The sequence below is a fragment of the Chenopodium album genome, chromosome 6 (genome assembly GCF_948465745.1).
Source record: "Chenopodium album chromosome 6, dcCheAlbu1.1, whole genome shotgun sequence".
In the NCBI taxonomy this organism is placed as follows: Eukaryota; Viridiplantae; Streptophyta; class Magnoliopsida; order Caryophyllales; family Amaranthaceae; genus Chenopodium; species Chenopodium album.
In genome coordinates this window covers 23,961,936-23,972,338 of record NC_137839.1, presented here as the reverse complement: position 1 = coordinate 23,972,338, position 10,403 = coordinate 23,961,936, and positions in this window count along the sequence as shown.

The window sequence follows — 10,403 nt, the reverse complement described above, 5'->3', positions numbered from 1 at the left end:
CTGGGTGTTCTGGCGCCGCTGAAAAGCCATCAGCGCCACATAATCAGCCTTAGCGCCAGGCGCTGGGATTGGCGCCAGGCGCCAAGCCCGATTTTTGACGCCAATGCCTAGGGCTTGGCGCCAGCACGAGGCTTTCCTTAAATACCCCTTTCCTCTTCATTTTGCTGTTTGCTCGTCGCGTAAGCTGCTTGAAAAACCGCAGAACTTCAATTGCTTGGTTCTTGCTCGTTTCTCAACCGAATTCTTTCAAATTCATTGCAAATCAAAGCTCTTTTCGTCTACTTTTCCGATATATGTAAGTTTTCTTCAAACTCACATAAGTTTTATGAATTTTCGACATGTTTATTCACGAATTTCATGTAAATTCAAATTAAAAATGCTCAATTCACTTTGTTTATCAAGTTTTATGCCATGAAATTGCTTGATTATGTTTATATATTGCCTTGGGAGTAATTTGAGACTTGTTTGACTCAATTTGGTGAAGAAATGAGCAATTTGCCATTGTTGGACCTCCTAAGGTCGTGAAGAACAATGTGACCTGTTCTTGATGTTTTTGCTAGCAATTCTTGTCCAATTTGTCACAATAATTACTATAGTATTTGTAGGCGTCGCTCGAAGTGCGCCTACGTTAAAGCATGTGTGAATATGGTTGGCACTCATAGGAAGTGGAAATTGACATATACGATTAGGGACAAGGAAAGTAGGGAGCCGCCAACAAGTTTTTAAGGAACTTGTAAACCGTTCACGGATCATAAAAGGCAACCACAAATAAAGGGACAATGAAGGCAACAACGATTGACCCGTGAAGGTTACACCCCATTCATAATCCATGAGATTACTAACTCCATATGGTTCAGAACCACGAAAGGAGGATCGGGGATAATGGTACGAAGTGAGTCATGGAGTCACATTCGCCCGTATTGGCCTATACTCGATTCTTATAGTGAAAAGTGATTCCTGCGATCTCAAAGGCATACAAACAAAGATTCAATTTGTTCCAATCTATTATTAAGCTAAATTGGTTGAATATTAATGCAACATATTATTCTAAAATATTGATGATCACTTGATTTAATAACAAGATTAAAAAGGAACCTAAACCGATTGTCCAAATTATTTTATTAGGCGTGATTTTCAATTACATATTCCCTTTAAACATGCAATATGGTGATCAATAAATATAATAAAATAAACATTAATATTGGAAGCAATTATAATAGCGTTAGTCAAATCAAATATAAAATAACCTAATCATGATACTAGCAATAAGAAAATAAAATAAGAGTAATTAAATTAATTAATAATTACTCACATTTCGCGCGTTCCTTTAAATTGCTACATCATGAATAAACTGTTAGTAACTTCAATAAAAATAATAAAGTAAATGAAAATTAAATTAAATTAAGTAAAAAGTAGAGTTAATTTGGTCCAAACCCTCAGTTAATTCTACCTATCACGCCTTGGTTAAAGTATAGAACTTTAGGTATTGTATGGACTCCTTGGACTGCTTAAATGAAGAAATACTGAAAGAATGGGGAGGCTAGTGTTTAGGCTAAAGAGGGAGAAGAGAATTATTTTATGATCAATCTTGTTGATGATTGAAAAAGGGGTGATATGACCTCTATTTATAGAGAAAAAAGAAGGGTCGAAAAATTAAGATAAGAACCGAATTAAATCGGAATAAAACTCGATAGACAGCAGTTTTTGTGGTTTTTGTTTTTATCATATCTTTTGATCCAGAATTAAGAATAATATGAATAAGATATCGTTGGAAAGCTCTTGAAGTCTACTTTTTAACTCAATTAGAATCAGATTAAAATATTTTGTAGAACAAAAGATATAGCCGAAATAGTGAGACGGTGTCAGTTTTGGATAGAGTTTGACATTTTATTCATATCTTTTCCGTTATAGGTCGAAATTGATATTATAATATATCATTGGAAATATAATTTCAAGGGCTATACAACCATATAAAATTTGGATAAAAACTATGAGGCACGAAATTCATATCTTTCTATCTTTGAACGTCTTTCAATTCGGATAGAATTAAGACTTTAAAAAAAAGGAGTTTTATTCAATTTCAAACTATTTAATCTTATCTTTTCAAAAAGGATAATTAAGATCTTTTAGAAACTTATAAAAGCTTCCAATTAATCCTAATTGGTTTAGGAATGAGATTAAATAATTTGGACCCTCCACATGATCATTGGGTCGTAGGTAAGGTGGACTTAGGTTCGGTTTGGGCCCAGTTTAATATTTTGGCCATAACTTATTCGTTATAATTCGGATTTGGGCTTATAATATATCGTTGGAAAGCTCTTTTCTTTCAAGCCCCATCCAACTATTTAATCATTGGACCCATATTATGGACCAAAATAAACTGGATCAAACGTTTTTATAAAAAGGACACGAAATGAATGATTTTAAAGGAAATGAAATGAATTATTTTGGGTTTAAAGGCACGAAAAAAGGAAAATAAGTTATGGTTTGGGGAAATGGGCTAGGAATTGGGTTGGTTTGTGAAATGGAAATATGGATTTAAGCACTCCAAAAGTTAAATACTCAACCCGACCAATAATGGCGGTGAAAGGTTGTTCATCATCGGGTTTGGTTTTGGGGAGACATTTTTAGGTGTCTACAGTATTGCAAGAAATTATGTGATTGCTTGAAAAATGCCGTTATGCTCAATTTTAATTTGTGCTCTGTTTTAGTATTATGTACTTTGTTTTTTGCGAACATAGTATTATGCGGCTAAGCAAACCTTAGATACTACAAAACTTTAATTTATGGTAATTTTGCGCAATGTAGTATGGCTAGACAGCGAGGTTCGGGTTCACGGTCCCGAAACACTCGACGGGAGCATGAGCCCGTAGAGGACGACGTTACACCATCTACTTCGCTTGGTCGACTCCCCGAGTGGGATGAGCGGACCCTGTTCTTTGCCCCCGTCCACCACATTTCTGAGAGTGTGAGACGGGGCATCACGGTCGGGAGGACGCGCTATCACGGTTTAGGCTGTGATGGCTTAGGCGATTTGTACAAGATGTACATCGCCAGGGATCTTGAGACGAGACTCCCATGGGAGTCTTGCGGATTGACTACCTTGTTTGAGACCTCCGAGGCTATGGTTGCCTCTAGTTGGGGTCACCATATAGTGTGTGCTTTGGTGGAGTTCTTCTGGGACACCACCAACACTTTCCCCTTCCCCTGGGGCGAGATGATGGTCACCCCCATGGACTTCAGTCTCATTACAGGACTAGAGTTCAACTCTGTGCCACTGCCGTTCGACAGTGGAATCGACGTCTTTTCTGCTGAGGTCGAGGAGTTATTGGGGCCGATCACTATTCGGGCCCGAGCTGAGGTCAAGACGTCTCAGTTTAGTGCCTGGGGAATTCGCCGCTCGACGCTGGCAGCGTCTTTTGATGACGATGCGACCACCCGAGAGCAGCGGGTGCGCATCTTTGCACTGATGTTGTTGTCAGGGACGTTCTCTCCTGACAAGGGTAGTAGGGCGTTGCTTTACTACCTTCCTGCTGTCCGCGATCTTCACCGGATCGCGACTTATGACTGGGACAGCTTGGCCTACGCTGACTTCATTCGTGCACTGAGGGACTCGTGTCGACACCGGTCCTTTGGGACGAATGTTGCTTTGTCTGCCTTTTGGAAGGTCGTAGAGGTAAACATTATTCCCTATAAAGTTTAGCTCTACATTTTAGCTAGCATTTACTTACAATTTTTACTCCTTGTAAATCTGGTTCTACGAGCACTTCCCCTCTGCTGCGCCGGTGAGACCATTGCCACGCGGATTTCCAGTGAGCTCTTCTTGGGGCGGCCGCCATGTGGATATGTCTACTACATATGTCCGGAACTGGATCATCGCGGTATGAATATTTTATTTATTTGCCTTTTCGCGACGCTTTAGGTATACTCTCGCCTGATTGATTTTCTTTGCAGGGGCCTGAGGTGGTGTATCGTCCGTGGGGCGACTGGATAGTCCCTAGGTTAGCCGCACAGTAGTCTGCCGAGCGTTGCTATTTCCTAGGGACTTATGGAGCGATTGCGTACTTGGGAGAGAGGGTTGCTAGACAACATTCCTCTGATGTCTTCGTCGTTCCTGCTCCTCCACCCCGTCACATGTTCGACGACACACGGTTGTTGAGCATGTCCGAGGGAGCTGGTACCCCTTGGCGGTCTTACGCGATCTCTGGGCGGTGCTATGCTGAGGAGCTACTGCCGTTGTTAGCCCCAGCCCTTGTACCGGCTGAGGATGTGAGGGTAAGATTTTTCAGCTTTTACTTTCCATTAAGTAGCCCCAAAGTAATGTTTTATTGACTTTTTTGCTTTATCAGGACGGTGCTACTGAGTTCGTGCCACCTCGTATGTCCATCCATTACCAGGGGACATATGTCCCGATCGAGAAGATGATTCCTCCGGCTCCCGAGGACGAGCGCTTTGTAGAGCGGTCGATTCCTCGCCACCAGACTCGAGTAAGCCTAGTTATTCACAATTTTTGTCCATATATCATGCATATTTACTGACTTATATCTCTGACAGTTTTCGCGCGAGGTGGTTTCGGCGATGGCACGATGTATAGATGCCTTCCGGAGCCAGCTCGTCCGGATGAGGAATGCGGCCACATGCCGTCGGGACGACGTCGTCCGAGAGGTAGTCTTTCTTTATATATTTTTGCATTACTGCTTCGATTTTGCCTTGTTTCTGATTTAATTCTTTTTGTAGGGCCAGCCTATTGCTTCTCACACCCGCACGAGACCTGAGGTGCGGAGGGATCCGACGAGGTCTAGCTCGAGACGTCGTCGTACTACGTCAGGGGGTAGAGGCGGTCGCTCTGAGGCCGCTCATGCTGATGTTGCGGAGGGCTCGGGATCTTCTTCTAAGGGTGCTCATGCTGCACCGGTAGGCGAGGGAGAGGCTACCTCGGCTTTCAGAGGTGGTGGGATGTACGAGGTAGGCTCATCATCGCAGCAGCCTCCGCAGCCTCAGCCTCAGGTTGATCTTGGGTGGAGTGGACCTGCATTGAGTTTTCCTCCTCCTGCGGAGACTGGAGCTGGAGCTGGTGGAGAAGTGACTCCTCGTACGGCGCAATTTTACGATATGATGGGTATACGTCCTCCGGCGCCGTAGTTTGTTCCTGTGATTTTTATTTTGACTTTTTATAGATTTTTGCCTTAGACTCACTATTTTTAGACATATTTGTATATTTACGCTATTATGAGTTTATTTTGTTTGCTATTATTATGTGCATGTTTGTGTGTGCAAGAGAAGTGTGACAAACAATTTTGCGCAAAAATTCCGTCATTTTTATTATTGATGGAGGGTATCCGACTCTCTCCCCCAAAAAGAAAAATGAAAAAAAAGGAAAAATAAAATGTCAGGTGTATTAAAAACTTGGAAATTAATCTAAATAAAATCCAAAAAGAGAATAATATAATTAATATAGTAGCTTTATTAATTAATTTAAAAAAAAAGGATAAAAAAATATGTTTAGAATAAACAAACGGAGCCGTAAAGTCATTAGCCAACTCGAGTTTAGGATAAAAACGCGATTTAAGCAAGCGCGCCTGATGTGGCAACTTGGCTCCAGATGGCACCACGCAATGGTGTGTAGCGCCAAGTGCTACACTTGGCGTGTGGCGCCAAGCGCTGGTGTCTGGCGCCAATTACGGAGTCTGACGCCAATTGACGCTGATTCCGTATTTCATTCTGATTAAAATTGCTCGCAATTTGTGTATAAATAGCCCCCTGCCCAGCCGATTCTTCTCATAATTCCAGCAAATAAAATAATTCTTTGCCTTAGGAAAATAATACCATGTCTCTAGTCACCAAAACTTTCACCCAATACACTCATGAATGGTGTCGATCTCTTAATGCTAGAGAAAGAAAAGAATTAGATTTGTTTCACTTGGGGGGAATTTATGGCATCAAAGGGGTAGATCTTGACTTAGATTTCATATATACCGCTTTAGAATTTTGGAATGTTGATGCTCATTGCTTCAGAATAGGGTATGATGAGATTAGCCCTTTGCCAGAAGAATTTGGTTCTATTTTAGGCTTCCCTGCAATAGACCTCATAGTAATCCTTAGAGTAGATGCATATTATTATAAGGATTTTGAGCGCTTCTTTAATTTAAAAGAAAGGGATTTATCAAAAATAGTAGACGGCAACATAGTTAATTTGAAAGAATTTGCACGCCATTATTTTGAAAAACCTCTTTCGGAATCTTTTCATATATATAGAAGAAGGGCGTTCTTATTTTTCATGCTTAATCAATTTTTTTCTTAGTAGCGGTAAAAATAATGAAGGCCAATCAGTTATAACCACCGTTCTAGAAGAAATTGAATCAGGGAGAAATCCAATGCCATTGATAGTTGGAGAGACCATGATTAGTCTTGATGAATTGAAAAGGAACCCAAAAGCACCTTTTCGCGGCTCTTCAGTTTTATTACAGGTAGAAAATAATATTTTTAATTACATAAATCAAAAAATATATTTTTTATTAATAATAATTTATTTGCATTGCAATTTTTTACAGATGTGGCTAATGGAAAGGCTAGAATTAATTAGCCCTCCGGACAATATTGAGAAGTATACTCCCAATTGCTTCGTGAGGAAGAAGAAACGCTTCCCTAAAATTGGGCGCCATGGGTGGAGAAAGGTCTTCGAATCTCGCGATTTTGCTATCAAGTGGGTCGTCCCATGGTGGAAAATAGAAAGGATGGTTGGTGTCAACAAGCAATCTTTCTGCCGTCTTCCAAGTTTGTCTCGTATGACTTAATATTACCCCTGCAGGGTAAAAAGACAATACGGCTTGCTTCAGAATATTCCTTCCGGGGATCTTCGTCCTCCCTATGAGTACCCTATTTCCCAGGAAGTAGACAGATTTGATTCTTACTGGAGTGCTAGACCTTTATGGGAAGTGATTACTCAAAAGGTTCCTCCTTCTTTGCCCAATGATGTGAAGAAGTGGTTGCTGAAGAAGCCTTCAAAGGATTCGAAGAAAGATCAGGGTAAAACTGATGTGAAGAGTCGTCTAGGTGACAGGGTGATTCCTGCCAAGGAATGCTTAGGTGCAAGAGTTGAATTCAAAACACCTGCAATGCCTAGGAAGAAAAGTGCTACCAAAGATAAAGGGAAAAGGAAAGCTGACACCACAGATATAAAGGCTTGGGTGGAAAAGAAACATGGAGTACTAGCTGAAGGGGAGACTATCTACTCTAAAATTGAATGTAGGTCCTCTAAAGGATGCCTACTATCTAAAGTTATGGATGAGGAGGAGGAGGCAGACAAAAATTGGAAAAGGGATAGGAAAGAAAAGAAAGATTAGGAGCATTGCTTTATTCCAAATTATTAGACTTAGTTTAAATTTTTTTTAAAAAAAGTTGATTTATTTCAGCTTTATTTAAATTCCATCAATAACGTAATTTTATTTTATTAATGAAACTTTAGCTTTTAATTAAATTATGTACTTTAAATTTGTTTTATTAAAGCAATGAAAACCGAAAAAATTAATTTTCCAGAAATCCTTCGAGTATGGAAGTCGAAAATTTTCCGAAAAACACCGAAATTTGCCCAGAATTTATTTTCAAATTGGCGCCGCTTATTTGCGATTGGCGCCTGCCAGGGAAGTCTGGCGCCAGGCGCCAATTTCATCGGCTGACGCTGATGGTTGTTGACTGGCGCCAGATTCTTCTCTGCGACACCGATATTTCGCCGATCTTCTGTCGAATTTTTAATTAATTCTGGGACGCGAGAATGTCGAAAATTAAGGTGGCCGCACCCATAAGGGGTTGCCTACGTATCCTTTCTTAAGGAATCAGGCCAAACGTAGCTCTCTTGAGTATCCTACTCAAGTAATTATGAGTAGTATTTCTTAAGTTAGTCATGATTTGTCATGTTTGAGAACTCATTGCCATCCATATCAGTTAGTTTTGCTGCACCTCCCGACAGGATTGTTTTGACAATGTAGGGTCCAGACCAATTAGGTCTGAATTTTCCTCTTGGATCTAAAACATTTTTCCTTAGTGCTTTTAACACCAAGTCTCCTACTTTGATGTTTCTTGTCTTACTTTCTTATTAAAATGCCTAGCCATACGAGTTTGATAACACTGAGTGTGACGTAGAGCTTCTAGCCGTTTCTCATTGAGTAAAATTAATTCTTCATATCTTGCTCTAGTCCATTCAACTTCATCGAGTTTACTCTCTAATGCAATGCGTAGAGATGGTATTTCTAGTTCGACAGGTTGTACGACATCCATTCCATAGACCAAGGAAAATGGTGTATTTCCTGTTGATGTGCGAATTGACGTGAGGTAACCCCACAATGCGAAGTGAAGTTTGTCAGGCCAATCCTTATAATTCTCCGTCATTTTCTCGATGATAATCTTTAGGTTTTTATTAGCTGCCTCGACTGCTCCATTTGCCTGAGGTCTGTATGGGGAAGAATGATGATGTTGAATGCCGTATATTTGTAGCAATTCTTCACATTCGGCTTGAAAGTGAGTTCCATTGTCACTTATCATTTCATGTGGGACTCCGTATCGACAAATAATATTTCTCTCGATAAAGAGTGCTACATGTTTTGCAGTGAGTTTAGCGTATGATTGCCCTTCGACCCACTTTATGAAGTAATCAATTGCTACTAGGATATATTTGTGGCCTCCTGTTCCTGGGGGAGTGATTTTGCCAATGATATCAATTCCCCATGTAGAGAATGGCCATGGCGATGTGTAGGTGTAGAGCAAGGATGGAGGGATATGTTGTAAATTGGCATAAATTTGGCACTTAGGGCATCTTTTTACATATTGATGGCAATCCCTATTCATTGTAGTCCAATAATATCCTTCTCGCATTATTTTTTGGACTAACATTTTGCCATTTATATGAGTGCCACAGATTCCTTCGTGGACTATCCTCATTGCTCTTTGTGCATCCTTCTTTCCTACACATAAGAGAGCTCGACCCTTAGGTACCCTTTTATGTAGCTCGTTGTCTATGAGACCATATTGGGAAGCCAAATCCTTAATGCTCATTTTGCTCTTTTGTCAGCATGAGGAAGGTATTCTCCATTGGTGACATAATTGAGTATGTCCGTGTACCACGATTCTTCTTCTTCTTCTTCTTCTTCGCCTTGGACTACTTCGTCGTCTTCTATAGCCTGGATGTTTGCTGGTTTGTGCCTTTTTTCTATAGTTAGAGGCATTTTCTCGATTTCCGTGGGAATCCTAACCATTGAGGCCAATCTTGCCAAGGCATCAGCAAATTGATTTTCTTCTCTAGGTAGATATGTATATTCTACCTTCTCTAACTGATCGGTAAGAGTTTCCAAATAGGTTTGGTAAGGGGCTAGACTTTCGCTCCTTACTTTCCACCTTTTAGATATCTGATTGATAATCAAAGAAGAGTCTCCGAATATCCTTAACTTTTTTACTCCAAATGCCAAAGATGTTTCAAGGCCTACCACGCATGCTTCATATTCAGCAGCATTGTTGGTAACGTCGAAATCAAGCTTTATGGAGATTGGAACATGCTCTTCTTTAGGTGATACTAGTAACACTCCAACGCCACATCCCTTTTGGTTTGAGGCTCCGTCGAAGTATAAGGTCCAAGTATCATCTTCAGTAACCATTAGGTCTTCGTCTGGAAATTCATTGTCTTGTATTGGCGTCGAGTCTTCTATTGGAAAATCTGCTAGAAAGTTTGACACCACGGATCCTTTGATAGCTTTTTGTGGCATGAACCTTACATAAAACTGGGCTAGATTGACTATCCATCTTGATATGCGTCCGTTGAGTGTAGATTTCTAAAATAGATACTTGAGTGGGTATAATCGGGAGACTACGAAGACGGTATGCACTAACATGTAATGTCTTAACTTGGTTGTGGCCCATACCAAGGCGAGGCACAACTTCTCGAGTGGTGTATAGCGTGCTTCGTATTCGAGAATCTTCTTGCTTAGGTAGTAGATTGCAGTCTCTTTGCCCTCTACTTCTTGTGCTAGCATAGCTCCCATTGTCTCTTTGGTAACCGTAAAGTATAACCTAAGAGGTATTCCGGGAAGTGTTGGTGCTAATACGGGAGGGTTTACGAGATATGCTTTGATCTTTTCAAAGGCTTTTTGACACTCATCATCCCATATTACTGGTACATTCTTCTTGAGTTTTTTGAAGATTGGTTCACATATTGTCGTTAATTTTGATATGAACCTACTTATGTATTGCAACCAGCCAATAAATCCTCGAATCTGTTTCTCAGTCTTGGGCCGTGGCATTGACATGAATGCTTTGATCTTGGTTGGGTCTACCTCTATTCCTCTAGAGCTTATGACGTAACCCAAAAGCTTGCCTGAGGTGACTCTGAAAGCACACTTAGCTGGATTCAGCCTCAT